At 33.2% G+C, this 14,837-nt stretch overlaps 1 long non-coding RNA gene across 1 annotated transcript in view; it reads right to left on the reverse strand.

The window, feature by feature from the left end:
* LOC148607335 (uncharacterized) overlaps positions 1 to 5,462 on the reverse strand; it is an 8,385-nt gene extending 2,923 nt beyond the window's left edge. The window contains exons 1-2 of the long non-coding RNA XR_015915057.1: positions 5,305 to 5,462; positions 4,182 to 5,089 (exon numbers count right to left, since the gene is read on the reverse strand). This is a non-coding gene — a long non-coding RNA (uncharacterized LOC148607335). The remainder of the gene's footprint in view (positions 1 to 4,181; positions 5,090 to 5,304) is intronic.
* Positions 5,463 to 14,837: the final 9,375 nt, after the last annotated feature.

Genomic DNA, 14,837 nt, shown 5'->3' on the forward strand with positions numbered 1-14,837 from the left:
CATTTCAGTCAAAAGTTCGAATGTTGAGTGTTGACAAATTGCACGTATTTAACTTGTATTAAGTAAGTCTTTTTCCAAAAGGTCCACAAAATTTGACAAATTAAGTTGGGACGATTCCCTTCTACTTACTGGTGTCCTGTAATACGTGGAGCTAAATCCTAATTTAATGGAACAATTTGTATATCATTTGAAGGGCGTAATTCGCTTTTTGCTTTATTAAATGAACTTTTTTTGTTGGTAATTTAATGTAACGTGTTAATTTTCATGGTGTACGTTTTTTTACTATTTTCGTAGTCGACAGAAAAACAAAATACTACCCATGAAACTGATTTTTAACACTTATGAAATGCTCAGAGTTTTCAAAGCTGACAAAAGTTGCAATCCGTGAATACAATGGCTGATCCGGAGGGTGGTGCGGAGGTTGGCACCCTTCCTCTCTATTGGAAAGTTGTCATTTCCATGTATAAAACTGACCAAAAAAATGGCAAATAATGTCCTAGCATCCCTCCCCCTTTTTTCTGATGAACCCTTTTGGTGAGGAACCTTAGCTGGCACTCCTCCTTTTCGAAGTGTCTGGATCCGGCCCTTGGATATGTTCACTTCACAAATTGGAAACCACAAAAACTAATCTTTTTACACATTTCTTCATACATGTATTTAAACACACGAAATTCTTGAAACGTAAAATTTTGATCTGTTGAACTACAAAAACCCAAGTTTCATGTTCCCACTACTAGAAAGAGTAATCAAGGGAACCAAGGTACATGTACCAAATTTACGGAAGCGTATTGGGGACATGGTATTTCTTTTTTTTTTTAATTTGTTATATCAAATTATTAACTTGTTATATCAAATTACTTACTTATTATATCAAATTACTAACTTGTTATATCAAATTATTAACTATAAATTAAAAGCTGGTTGTTATTCAATTCCATTTTCTGGAAGTTCACAGCCATGGGTAGAAACTATTTAATTGAGTACTATTTTAGAATGCATCTCACAATTACTCAAATAGAAGAGATACTTTTGAAAACGCATGATATCAAAGTATCAAAAGACATATTAAACGAATAACTGCACCATTAAGATTGTATAGAAGAAAATATAAGTCAAATTTCCTTGAGGTGACGGACTTTCTACAGAATTACAATGATCCATACTAAATGTGTGGGCAGTGGGTTATTTGTAGATCCTTTTTTGATATTAAAAATTCAATTTAATTTCTAATATTAAAAAATGATTTTTAATATTAGAAATTGATTTTCTAATATTACACAATGGATTTGTAGTATTCAATTACGTTTTTTTTTTTTATATAATATTTGAAAATCATTTTGTAATATTAAAAAATGTGACAGATTTTGCAATATTGCAAAGTGATTTTTTAATATTACAAATTCATTTTTTAATATTACAAATTAATTTTGTAATATTACAGATTCAATATTACTAAATATGTGATAATTTGTAATATTACTAAATCGGGAATTTGTAATATTAGAAAATGAATTTTTAATATTACTAAGTGAATTTCTAATATTAACAAATTTTTTAATATAACAAATTCATTTTCTAATATTACAAATTGGATTTCTAATATCACAAAACCCTTTTTAATATAAAAAATTCGGTTGAATTTCTAATATTAAAAAATGATTTTTTAATATTAGAAATTGATTTTCTAATATTAGAAAATGGATTTGTTGTATTCAGTTACGATTTTTTTTAATATGAATTGTTTCTAATTCAGAGGTTGCACCTGCTTCCTTATAATTTTATATCTTTATGTGTTCCACAATAGTTTTTTGGTAGCCCTAACTTAGCCAATTAACTGTAAAATTAATTCAATGATATACTAAAATGTCATGCATGGATTATTCAATACTATTATCTTAATTATTATCAAAAAGATTGGGAGTGGATAACTTTCCATAAGTTTTTTTCATAGATATGGGATCCACAGCTTTTTGTATAATTTCCGGTTGACTTTACATGATTTGTTTTTGTCTCTTTGTGTTTGAAGTTTGTATAATAAAGGATGGTTACCTAGTCTGTTTGTTACAAAGCGAATATCTAACTGAGCATTTGCCATAATTGTTACTAGTGAATTATGAGTGAAAATGGAACAACATGTCTCTTTATACCTACTCAGGCTTGGTATACTCACCATCATTCTGACAGTTCGAGATAGGCTCGGCAAACTCAGTTTAATTATCAAACAAAGTGAACATCATTCAAAGTGTCTTGCTAACACATTAAGATGGCTTGGTATGTTCACCATTATCAAGATTCATGTTATGAAATAATTGGTATTAAAACTAATATGCAATTAAATTAAGTAGCACTCCATCTAAGGATCATGCAGAATGTGATTCATGGGTAAAAAGCCTACATATTTTTATTTTTGATATTTTGTTTGAAATGTCATAGTAAACAGAAATTAACATGTGATTTTTCATATAACCCGTGCTCTTTGGAGATAAAAATTATATAGAATGCACTGTAGATTTCAAAATTAAGGGAGATAACTCTGTAAATGGCGCTCAAATACAATATAATCTACTGGATTTTCAATGTGGATTATCTCCTAAGAGCAGGCAGATTCGAATGAATAATTACACATTTCATAGTATAGACCCATAAAACAACTAAATTACAAAAATAAAAATATGAAGCCTTTTTTGGGGTGCATCATATTTTTCAGAATTTGCATGATTCTTACAAAGACAGCTACTTAAAAGCTTAAAAGCTTTTTTTGGTAAATTTTGTACATTTACTTCCATTTTATTTTGGTGCAAATGTTATTTGTACATGTACAATAGTTTGTAATGATTGTGTTGAAAGTTTGTTGCATTTTAATTTAAGTTTAATTTAACACATTAAGATGGCTTGGTATGTTCACCATTATCAAGATTCATGTCATGAAATAATTAGTATTAAAATTAATTTGCAATTAAATTAAGTAGCACTCCAGCTAAGGATCATGCAGAATGTGATTCATGGGTAAAAAGCCTACATATTTTTATTTTTGATATTTTGTTTGAAATGTCATAGTAAACAGAAATTAACATATGATTTTTTTCATATAAACCGTGCTCTTTGGAGATAAAATTTATGTAGAATGCACTGTAGATTTCAAAATTCAGGGAGATAACTCTGAAAATGGCTCTCAAATACGATAGATACTACTGGATTTTCAATGTGGATTATCTCCTAAGAGCAGGCAGATTTGAATGAATAATTACACATTTCATAGTAAAGACCCATAAAACAACTTAATTACAGAAATAAAAATATGAAGCCTTTTTTGGGGTGCATCACATTTTTCAGATTTTGCATGATTCTTACAAAGACATCTACTTAAAAGCTAAAATAGCTAAAAACGTCATCCCAAGCATGGATGGGCCACCATAAAATATAAAATAAAAAAGCTTAAACATCAACAATCATTAGAGGAATAATATCATAATTACCCTTAATTTCTAGATTTATATTTCTTTATTTAATATAATTTACATTTGATAAGATTTCATTTCATTTCTTCATTAACTTATCAAACTTTATTCATATATTCATTTTTTAAAGTCTCTTTTTTAACAAACTTCTTTTATATTTTAATTAAAATTCATCCTTGTAATAAAATGATTTTTTTCTATTTTTTATTACCTGATAATTACCTGTAATTAAGCCATAAATTATGTACTATTGTAATATTGAATATGATATTTTATAATGCTGGCATAGGTTGAAGACACCTCACAAACATTGTTTTTTTTTCTTTTTAGTTTATTATCTATAAATATCTGGCCTCACAGTTTTACAAATTGTGTAGCTGGCATGATTTTGATTTTGCATGTTTGAACGTAAGATAAGTTTTTAAATCTCATAAGGCAATTACAAAAAAATAATAATAATCACAGGTATGTGCAGAATGGATATTATTCCCCATCACCACTTTTTTCTCTACAATACCCTATATATAAATAGGGAATTAACAGCCAATGTCTACTTCGAGGTAGTAATAAGTTTTATTATTGATTTAGTTTTTAAAGGGAATGTAGAAAAAAAAAAGAGAGGAGGCCCCCTTGTGGTAACAACATGCAGCTTGATCTCTTTACTTTCATTAAAATATATTTTTGAATAGTTTATGGGTGTTTAAATTAGAACAATTCACTCACAAACCCAGAGAAGCCCAAAGGTATCATGTGAAGTTTGTTTCAGAGTTGGCCAGTTCCACTATGAACTCCTCCAAAACAGGTCTTACTCCTTATTAATCCTTGCTAGGAAAACCATTTTTAGCTTTCAGCAGTTTACTTCATTCAGATACGCGGACTATTCTGTCCCTCATAAATTTATACACAACATTCAGCAATAGAATGTGAAGAAAACAGTCATCCGGTCAAAATCAACATAACAATCCATACTGAGATTACAATGAAATGTTAGGCCGTCAATGATGCCTTATATCGTCATTTGGAAGTTTTTTATAGAGATAAAGTAAAGTTAACTAAATATCATAAATCATATTACTCAGTAACATAATACATGTACTTTAACCTAAACGTTTAAATCAATCTAATACAAGTACAAAATGTAGTTAATTCTAAAATTAGAGCAAGCGACGATATAATAATATGAGAATTTATTTCTTTAAAGCGACATTAGTATAAACATGTATTTTATAAAAGTAAATAAAGCACGGAAATAAACACAAAAATCATCGGTTGTCTTTTATAATCCGCACCATCGAGGTCGACTCCCTGATCTTCGTCCACTACATTCACATCTGTATGCCTCCCGAGCTAAAGGACATCTAGTTGGCCGGAGGACACAACTTCCAGAACTATATCCTTTACAGACACAACGTTGTTGGCAAGTCTGCCACGCTATTCCATTTGCTGCAGAACTCCATCCCGAACAACGGCTCCAGGTGTTCCAACACTCCGTTATTACGTTACACTCAAACTGATTACAGCAAAATGCGAGCAATATCAGACTCACAATGGGAAAAAAAATTTTGGAAGACATTTTGTACCAAGTTTAAGATAAGTAACAATCTGCAAAATAGTTTCCGAATTTAACAGTTCTGAAATAAAACAGATATAAATTATCAATGTTTGGAGGATGTTTTAATAGCTAAGAAAACGTCTTTATTACAAAAATCTATATAGATGAAAGAATAAACTGACTTTTTAAAATAAAAACAAGAGAATCCGTGAAAATAGAAAATTCCGACGGAAAAAAAATCCAGCACACAAGAAAGAAAAACAAAAACAATACATTTTTCATAATAATTCTTACCCTATTTTCTGTATAAAACGTCTCCAGACAAATAATATTGTTCGTTTGTTGTTGTACCTTTTATGATATAGGAACCAGGAAGAAACTATGTAATTCTCAAGAACTGTTATATCCAAGTAATTGTAGGTACGAGATCACAATTATCTGCCCGAATATAGTTCCTATTTTAATACGATATTTTTGTTTTAAATTATTTAGACAACCTTACCTTTAGAATTTATTATTCTTTTTTGGTTCAATTGAAAGAAGAATAATGGAAATAATTGAATAGATGTCTTGAATTAATAAAAAAAAATACATATAGGGTGTGATTTGGTGAGGTCAGAAAAGGTCAATTGTGTCCTCGTACCTAATAGAGGAGTGTGTTTTCATATAAAATCAGCTGTTATTGCTCCAGTACTGATTATTTTTGTATTTTTTGTATATTTCTGTGTAGATAATGCCTTTGGGTACTGAAATATGTAAGAAGAAGTTTATTTTTCTGAAATTCTGGCTAATTTGGGGGAAATTGGATTAGATTTCTAATTTTTTCATATTTTTTGTCAAAGGGGGTTTTAAATTGAAGTTTAGGGGTAAATTCCTACACACCCATTCTGAAAAAGTTCATTTTAGCAAAATGGGGACATTTTACCAAAAGTACAGAACAAAGCTACAAGATAAATCAGCTCTTGGAGAGAACAGGGAATGTATTATATACACCCAATGGCAAATATGGGATCATAAATTGTAGATTTCCTGGTGCCATTGGGTGGAAATCAGTTTATGTGCACAGGCTAGCATACATGATAGAGCATCAATCTGCTTATTTACCTGCAGTTGATGTTTGTCACTTGTGCCACAACACTAGGTGCACTAATGTTGCCCATTTGGTGTTAGAGCCTCACGGCTTTAACAACAGTAGGCAGACATGCGTGTCAAAAGGGGAATGTGTTGGTCACATTGCCCCATTGCCACCATGTTTAGTAGCCCTCAGGATGGCAGACAATGATTTAGGTATTTTTGACAAAATTAAGGGAGGGGGAGGCCAGGCTAGGGGAAGGCAGTCTTTATTTATTTAATTTTTTATTTATTTTTTTTTGCATCAAAAACTGCAGAATGTAACCTCCCCTCCATATTTTTGCTATGGGTTACATTTTTAGGTAGGCTTACACTCAGTGTACGGTAAAAACCTTCAGTTTTGTTCGTCGTGTGATACATTTTCATACTATTGATTGCTTCTTCACTTAGTATCATCTTTACCAGTTCAGTGACTAATTTTGTGTCTGTTTTGTCCATTTTTAGCACAGTGATGTTATAGCAGCTGAAGTAGTAGGACCGCAACCACCAGTTACTTGTTTCTGTTCCACCACACACCACGGAATCCCTGAAGCAGGATGAGCAGTCCCCATCATAGCACTATAGTGTAGCAGTTACAATTTCAGGTAACATTTTACCAATTTTTTCTATGTTTCTTTCATGATCATTCATCAGTTGGTTTAAAATCATCGAACATCGACATCTCAAATCAAGGCTAAATTTCTGTTTCAATTCTTTATTTTCCATCTTTGTTTTACCGTGGAACATGGTCTCACTAAACTCGGCACGTAATCCTGTACGAAACTGATGTTGGCTCAGGTGCACCGAGTCAGCGAGTCTCTGCACTTCCCACAAAGGTACTAAGGCTTGGATAGCACCTTCAACTCCTTGCGCCGACTTGGCATCTCCGTCAGTAGTAGCATATCGAATTAAAATACCCTGTAGTGCTAGTTGGCTTCCTACATCCTTTCCCATCTCATATTCTGACACAGGTGCCAATCTTTTGTGAGATGCAGTACATCCTTCGTGGCCTCCGGGACACACTACTTCAAAACCAAGTCCTCGTAACCATGCTCCCTTCCAACATAATAGGTTTTGGGACACTGCAACAATTATGTATTTTCTGTCTGTGTTTTGCTCTATCTCCAACATCTGTGCCTGAGAAGCGTTAAGCCCTGGTTTTTTTTCGGCTTGAGCGGCTTGAACCAGGATATCGTCAAATCTACAAGATTTTCAGGTTTTCCCTTATTTTTGTTATCAGCTTTTACTAGTTCTGTTTTCTCCTTCATGTCGTCTATATTCAGGTCTATCATCTCCTTTGCTACTCTTTCTGAGTTTCTCTGCATGCTACTTCTGCTAGGTGGTGGAACTTTCAAACGGGCCAAAATCTCTTGTGTCTTCCTGTTTCCTATTGGACTGTCTAAGCCCGCCGATGCCAATCCCACATTTGAAGTTGACGGATTCGGTCCCGGCTTGTTGTTTTCAATTTCTTTGTAGAGCTTCACTACTTCATTGGACACAAACCAACAGTTCTTGCATCTAAGTTTGTACGTAGCACCACAACCCCATTTCTTAATGGTATGGGATTCCATCTAAGGCTTCTTGCAGGTACGTAGAGTTAATCTGTGTTGCTCGTATGCTGAGTTAAACAGAGCAAACATCTGTTCTTCATCAATGATGCGAGAATTTGAACATAATGTTGTCTGTGTCTCGCCTCTTTTCAGGTGAAGTGGTCGCAATATCATCTTCTGAGAATTGTCAACAGCAGGATCATCATCAATTCCAAACTGGGAACGCTGTCACTGCCAATGTTATGCGGTTCTTCTGTATCAGCTTCAACATGCTTATCGTCCTGTTGGTGACCTTGCAAATTCATTCGGATGTAAGTTTTTGAATTATCTTCATCTGGTGAAACTGCATTCTCAAACACAAGACCTTTCAACCATGGAGTATGACTTTTCTTGTACCATCCAGCATTCTTAGGCGATGACCTCCTCTTCAGACCAGTTTTACCTTTGTTGTGTGGAGAATTATCAGCAGGAAACATTTGGGAATATTTTTGCAGTCAGTCTTGGCACCAAATTTTGATGTGATATTTGCTTTCAAATGGCCACATTATATACTTTTCAGTTCTTTTGCTAATTTAGATTGTATTTGTTTGATGCTGTTTATGTTTGTTTAGTCTTAAAAAGGCTCAGGTTGAAGTCTTTTATTTCTTTTATCAGATAAATTAACTCTAATAGGATTCTGGGATAACCCCTCTGAGTGGAGGGGGGATCAAAGAAACTTCAATAGAAATCAAATATGGTGTGCAAAATCTTTGAAATGGAAACAATATATTTGATTTAGAAATTTTCTTAGTGGTTTTATTAAAAACATGTTCTTGATTTTCCTTCCTGAATTTTATTTCCAAAAAATAAATAATTTTGGCATTTTTTTTTACTTTTTTCATCATTTTTCTGTCTAAATGTATCAAAATATGATAAAAAAAAACATTAAGAAGTCAATTTCATTTCATTTTGTCCAAAAAAAATTGTCAAATTATGCAGATGTCCTGTAGAGCAAGCCAACAAGTTGTGAACTTCTAAATCCTGAACCTTTGGGTATTTGGTCAAATCAGCTGTTGTGAAAATATTTATTTACACACGGGATAATCATTTTGTCCCCAATTTGTGAATTGTTTCTGGTTTTTGTATCATTTCTTTATTTTATTATTACAATTTTATTGTATATTATATATACAATTTTTTTATATCAAAGAAGTACTTTAAAAATTGCTTTTATTTGTTATAGCTGTGTTTTCTTCAACATTTTTACCATATTAAGAATTAGATAATTCATACTTATTTTCTAATAAGTGTTTTTGTTAAAGCAGCTTTTATTACTGATAACATAATGATTGGAGAATAATTAACACTTTAGTTTTTGAGAAAATCTTTGTTTACAAAAAAGTTAGAGAAGTTTTTAAATAAGTGGTCATTTTCAGATTTTGGCTTTTTCTAGTATAAGGAGGTGGTTAAAGGATCACAGTGGGTGTGTTTGAATCCAATTTGCCGGATCAAAATGTGTTGGATTTAACTGAAACTTGTCAGAATGGTGGCATATATAACAAAGTAAGAAGTATTTGTGAATTTTTAAATTTTAATTTCAATTCAATTTTTTTTATGCATTTATTCATCGAAATCATTACATTCATTTTTGTCATTTTATTTATTTGTGTAATTGATAATCTAGTCAAAGAAAAGAGTTTCTAGTCATTTTAATATACATATACATTTCAGTTTAATATTTTTATTTCAAGATTTATTTTATTAATATTGATTCTAAATCCAAAGAAAGGGAGGAATGTAATATCCAAGTAATTGTCATTATAAGATTTGGAGTTATCGTTCTTTATATACTACATTTTAATTTAATGTCTATTCTGTATTCGTTTTTTGTAATAGATAATTAAGCATGGTTCCTGAATAAACAATGCAAGATGCTTTGTCTTTATGTCGACACCTAAATACCCCCACAACAGAACATAACATTGCCGACGAGTTGAAAACAGAACCTCAAGCAATAAGTAACAATGGAAGGTAGTCTTCCACCTTATCCAACGTTTGATTATGCCAGTGACAAGTCCAATACAAGTCCCAGGTGGGAACGATGGGTCTCTCGCCTTGAAAATGTATTTGTTGGTTTGAAAATTGAAAATGATGATTGTAAGCGTGCCCTACTGCTCCACTATGCTGGTGAAGGGGTTCATGACATTTATGTTGCAGAAAAAAGGGAAACTGAGGCCACATATACACCAACAAAACAGGTGTTGACAAAATACTTTGAACCAAAGAAGAACACACAAATGGAGGTTTACAAATTCCGTTCATACAAACAGAAAGAAGGTCAATCACTTGATGAATTCGTCACCGAGCTAAGAAAACTAGCTAAAACCTGTGAATTCACAAATGTTGACAATGAAATCTTGTCACAAGTCATTCAAAACTGCAAATCAAATAGATTACGCAGAAGAGGCTGACGAGAGCCTGACAAAACACTAAATGACGTACTAACACTAGGCGGAACTCTCGAAATGGCTGATGCACAGGCCACAGAGATGGAAAGAGAATCAGTAAATAAAGTTACAAATGTAAATAAAACAAAATCAAATTCCAAACAGAAGAAAGGGGAACATACATCAGTACGATACTATCCTAAGCGCCCAAGAAGGTCAACACAATGCAGAAACTGTGGTGGACATTACCCGCACAAAAAATGGACCTTGTCCAGCCAGTGGCAAAACCTGTAACGCATGTCACAAACAAAATCACTTTGCCAAAGTATGTCGCAGCAACCAAAACAAGTACACAGGTAAACAGACTACAAAACAACAACACATTAACGAAATTCAAACTAAATCGACCAAAAGAGAGACATTTCAAATCACAGATAGTTCAGATGAAGAGTACTCATACAGCATAAAGGAAGTAATGTCAGTTTGTTCAGTTCAGAAATCACCCTTTGTTAAAATAAAAGTTAATGCAAATACATGTGAATGCTGATTGACACGGGTGCGACAGTCAATATTTTAGATGTCAAGACACACAAAAACATTGGGTCTCCAAAACTCAACAAAAGTGACACAAAACTTTTGCCCTATGGAGATGATAAGCAACTTGAAGTTGCAGGTGCATGCAAGCTAGAAGTTGAAACAAAACGCAAACGTTTCCGTCTTCAGTAAAATAGATTTAAAAGCGGGTTATCATCAGCTGGAGCTAGATGAACCTTCTAGGTACATAACTACTTTCAGCACACACTTAGGCCTGTTCAAATACAAGAGACTAAGTTTTGGTTTCTCCTCAGCTTCAGAGACAATCCGTGGTGTCATTCAAACATACAAAATGCAAAGAACATTTCTAATGACATTATAATATATGGAAAGTCTCGGGAGGAACATGACCGAGTCCTAAACAACACATTACAAGCACTGCAGATATATGGTTTTACTGTTAACAAAGACAAGTGTGTATTCAACAAGAATAAAGTAATATTCTTCGGAGTAATGTTCTCAAAAGAAGGAATCTCACCTGATCCAAACACGGTACAGGCAATCAAAGACGCAGCACCGCCAACATCAGTTTCAGAACTTAGGAGTTTTCTCGGTATGACAAATTACTCGTCCAGATTTATTAGACACTATGCATCCATTTGCGAACCATTGCGAAGGTTAACAAGACATAATGTAAGCTGGTAATGGACTTCTGAACAGGAGGATGCATTCAAGAATCTGAAAAATGAGTTGTCAAGTCAGACAGTAATGACATATTTCAACCCATCACTGCAAACAGATATTTTAGTCGATGCTAGTCCAGTGGGACTCGGAGCTATCATCTCACAAGACCAAAAGACAATTGCATACGCCAGTCTGACGTAGAGTCCAGATATAGTCAGACGGAAAGGGAAGCTCTGACTATAGTATGGGCTTGCGAACACTTCGATACTTTTATTCGAGGGGCAAGAAATGTTAACATCACAACAGATCATAAGCCACTAGCAAGAATATGGCAGAAAGCCAAAATGCCACTAAGAATAGAACGATGGGGTTTACGGTTGCAACCCTACAAGCTAACTATTAAATATCAGCCTGGAAGTGACAATCCAGCAGACTACATGTCTCGCCATCCTGTTGCAGTAAATGACTAAATGACAAAAAGCGATCACACGAAGAAAAAGTAGCTGAACAATATGTTAACTTTATCGCAAATCAGGCAATTCCGAAAGCAATGACACTAAGTGAAGTCAAACATGCAAGTATGACTGATAGGACATTACAAAAGGCTATCGAATGGACACGAACTGGAAAGTGGTATGAATTTAAGAAACTGCAAGACCCAGATATAGACATTCAAGAACTTCAAGTGTATCGCAGTATACAAGATGAACTAGTCAGTCATGATGAAAACATTTTTCTCAGAGACAATAGAATTGTAATGCCAATTTCACTACGTGACCGTGCTGTTAGTCTTGCGCATGAGGGACATCAAGGACCAACAAAGACGAAGGCTTTTATCCGCTCAAAAGTTTGGTTTCCTGGTATAAATGACCATGTAGACTCACTAATCAAAGACTGTATAGCATGTCAAGCTATTACACGTTCTAAACTGATGGAACCACTCAAGATGTCAGAAATGCCAGGAGAACCATGGACTGCACTCAGCGCAGACTTTTGTGGCCCAATACCTTCTGGAGATTTCTTATTTGTTATAACTGACATATACTTAAGATATCCTTTTGTTGAGGCAATCCGATCTCTGTCTGGACATACTGTTATATCGGTATTAGACAAAGTGCTTGCAGCATATGGTATCCCTAAGGTCATTAAAACTGACAATGGTAGTCCATTCAGTTCGCATGAATTTCGAGAATATGCTGAAAATACAGGATTTGCTCGCAGAAGAATCACACCTAGATGGCCACGATCAAATGCACAAGCCGAATCTTTCAATAAACCGCTTATGAAAAACATTAAAGCAGCAGAAATAGAAAGACGATGTTGGAAACAATCAATGTATAAATTTTTGCGACAATACCGCAACACACCTCATAGTTCTACAGGAATAACACCATTCAAACTTCGTTTTGGAAGAGAGTCAAACACAAAACTCCCAAGCGTTTTGAAATAAAAAAAAACAGAAATAGATTAATTTTCCCGTCAAAATGATGAAAATGCAAAGACCAGAATGAAAGAACTTGCCGATCTACGAAATAAAGCTAAACCAAACGACATCCAAGAAGGCGACAATGTCTTAGTTAGAAACGAAGTAAAGAAAAACAAAATTACTCCGTCATTTGACCCAACACCACGAACCGTTATTAAGAAAAAGGAACTATGATAACTGTTACAGATTATAATGGAAAAAATACAACGAGGAATACATCTTTCTTCAAGAAAACTACTCACAAGGCTTAACTATCTGATAACATGGATGAAGAAGAAGAATTCAATATTACTCATCCACAGGAGAAGAGTGAATCAAACAACACTGCTACTACATATACTCCAATTCAAAGCCGTCCGAAACGTATACATAAACCACCGGCTTATCTTCAAGATTATGTGAGATAAATGTAAAGTGAGGGGCATAATAATCCCCTATATCTTATTCAGATAGAAATTCAAATATTCATTCATGTGGAATAATGAACGTGTTGAAAAATGTTATGGGGCATAATAGTCCCCTAGAATATGAAATTTATTAGTGCATTGTATATTTGCTTATTAATGCATCATAAATAGTTTAGTGATTCAAAATTAGATTAGAGGTTTTATGTGAAAACCAAAGAAAAAAAAGCTGTTTAACATTTTAACTTGAATTATGACATGTATGAAACAAAACTTTTGGAACTTGATAAACTATGAACATGATGAACATATGAATGATTCCTAAACTTTAATGAACAGTTAATTATTTCAGTCTTGCAATTTTAATATGATAGACAATCAATTATTTGAATCGGTCCTTAAAACATTTGCTTACCTGAACACTATAGACTTGTGAAGTTTAGTAAGAAGTATTTGGAATTTGCAAAAAGAAATTTTAATTTCAATTCAATTTGTTTATGCATTTATTCATCAGAATCATTACATTAATTTTGTCATTTTATTTATTTGTATAATTGATAATCTAGTCAAAGAGAAGAGTTTCTAGTCATTTTAATATACATATACATTTCCGTTTCTAAAATTTTAGTATTTTTATTTCAAGATTTATTTTATTAATATTGATTCTAAATCCAAAGAAAGGGAGGAATGTAATATCCAAGTAATTGTCATTATAAGATTTGGAGTTATCTTTCTTTATATACTACATTGTAATTTCATGTCTATTCCGTATTCGTTTTTTGTAATAGATAATCAAACATGGTTCCTGAATAAACAATGCAAAATCCTTTGTCTTTATGTCGACACCTAAATACCTCCACAACAGAACATAACAAGAACATCCTTAACTTGTTTAAAGTATACATAACGCTTGTATAAGAACCACTTAAAAGGCGGTAGTGCGAGGATAGTCAAGACCGTAAAACCCCATCACCAATTTAAAGCACTTAAGTACTTCTCCGTCTAAGAATCGGGCAAATAGGTGTGGCACATGAAGGGAAAAAACGCAGAGATTTTATAGCATTAAACAAATATTAAAACCTGAAAAAAAACCACCACAAATAACCATCAAAGTGTTTGTAAAAGTTGCCTTTTTAAGATATTGATAGGTCGAATTTTTTTTAAATGCACTACGGAAAATGGCGGGAAAATTTTCACGCATTCTTTCCCTATATAAGCAGTCAAAACATCTACATCATAGATGCTTCAGGGTGAATTTAAATAGCTTTTCAGTTGTTTTCTAGATGTACTGAATATATTTTAGGCAATAATGACTAAATTGGGGAAAATGAAGTGCCACCCATTGCCTCATTCTCACACAGAATGGTACTTAAATAACTATGTCTTATGCATATGCAGTACTGTTTCCTTCATATTACTTGTGAAACACCAGGAGGGGATCCAGATATTTAGTAAAAGGGTATTACAAAAAAAGGGGGAGCAGGCTACCATTTTCTCATTTTTACCAATTTTGCACAAAATTATCTAAATTTTCCAAGTGGTTCGGACACCCCTCCCCCCCCGGAATCTGCCACTGAAACTCCAGCAAATCTCAAACGGTTTAAATAACTGGACTGCATAAACAGATAATTTT

Source organism: Perna viridis, chromosome 9 (assembly GCF_037379345.1).
Source record: "Perna viridis isolate PV_CMFRI_1.1 ecotype Kerala chromosome 9, ASM3737934v1, whole genome shotgun sequence".
In the NCBI taxonomy this organism is placed as follows: domain Eukaryota; kingdom Metazoa; phylum Mollusca; class Bivalvia; order Mytilida; family Mytilidae; genus Perna; species Perna viridis.